The sequence below is a fragment of the Aptenodytes forsteri genome, unplaced genomic scaffold, assembly GCF_000699145.1.
Source record: "Aptenodytes forsteri isolate BGI_AS27 unplaced genomic scaffold, ASM69914v1 Scaffold181, whole genome shotgun sequence".
Lineage (NCBI taxonomy): Eukaryota > Metazoa > Chordata > Aves > Sphenisciformes > Spheniscidae > Aptenodytes > Aptenodytes forsteri.
Window position 1 is genome coordinate 3502812 of NW_008795702.1, and position 1501 is coordinate 3504312.

The following is a 1501-nucleotide window of genomic DNA, read 5'->3' on the forward strand; positions in this document are numbered from 1 at the left end:
TGGGGGGGAGTGAGCGAGCGGCTGCGTGGTGCTTAGTTGCCGACTGAGATTAAACCACGACAGTCATGCTGTTGGGTAACAATGGCAAACACTCCCTTTGGACTGAGGCATGACGCTTCACTTCCCACTTAAATGGCCTTGCACCGTTGCACTGAAGGGCTGGCACGTTACTCCCCACAGGCGGCTGCATTTCGGCAGCTGGGTGAAGGGAGTATTTCATCTTTCAGCCGTAGCGAGTACTAAACATAACATAGGGCTCCTCTATTTCCACAGGCTATTAACCTTCCAAAACATTTACCTCTGAGGCTAAACTTAGCAGTACTTCAATTCTGAGAAATATCTCTATTCATAAACAACGCATTAAGTGAGAGTGAATTAAGTCCCCTTGCAACACATGGTAAGCATGTGCCGGAGCTAAGCGGGGGCTTAAACAGCTTTCTGAACTTAGTCCTTCTCAAAAGTAACATTTTTAGTTTAGCAAGTTTGAGCAAAACTTCTTCATCCATTTTTGAATAATGCAAGAATGGCAAAAAACCACATAACCTTACTGAACTTCTGTCTGTAAAAGCATTTTAAAATATGGCACTTTATCAATAGTATTTTCGTAGGACTTGCAAAACACAGCAGAAGTTCAGAAGAGCTGAAAGCTGACGTCTCCAAAAGAAAATGGTAGGCCTGCAAAGACTTATCGGCATCCTTGACATAAAACCCCCTAGCTTTCTTCTGGGGAAATACGACCCTCATCCAGCGGACAACAGGACCACCTAAACAAGTAGTTTAAATTCTTGGTTAGCTGAAGGAAATATTTGCTTAATAGGGCAGATGGAAAGGGTTGTTCTCAGTGAGTAGCTGGGCTCGTTGTTTAACCGCAGGCACTTCAACAGCTTCGGGTGCGAGTACAATCCCAAGTGAACTTGGAGGGAGAAGCTTTATCGAGGAAAGGGAGGTATGTGTATATGTTACAGCTGGGCTAAACAAGATGCTGTGTACGCCATGTCTATAAAGCATTGCACAAAACTTGCAGAGAAAGGTAATAGCTAAGCATTCAATACCTCATTTTCATTCCCACTGTCGTTTAGAAAATGTGGCTGAAGATGAGGTATTCTCTGCATTTATAAAATGGAGAATTATAACAAAAAATGAAGGTCTGTAGAAGCGGATGGTTAGTCCGAAATACTTTCTAGAGTGGAAAGAGGAAATAAAAGTGAAATTAGATACTAAAGGGAGGAAAGCACATCCAACAATAATTCAGCATTCAGTCACTGGCAAAGGGAGCCTAGCAGTCCAAACAACAGATTTTGAAATATTTACTCTGCAGGATCTGTGGAATTGTGTATACAAAGAGATGTCTTGGCTGTTTTCTCAAATTAAATTGATTGAGGTCTGTGCATTATATTACATGGATTTATTCTGATTAGATCTAAAGCTAAACGTCTTTCTTCCCAAGGGAGATTCAGAAACTCAAGAACTTTTTTTTTTTTTTTGTTGCCATGGGTTTCTC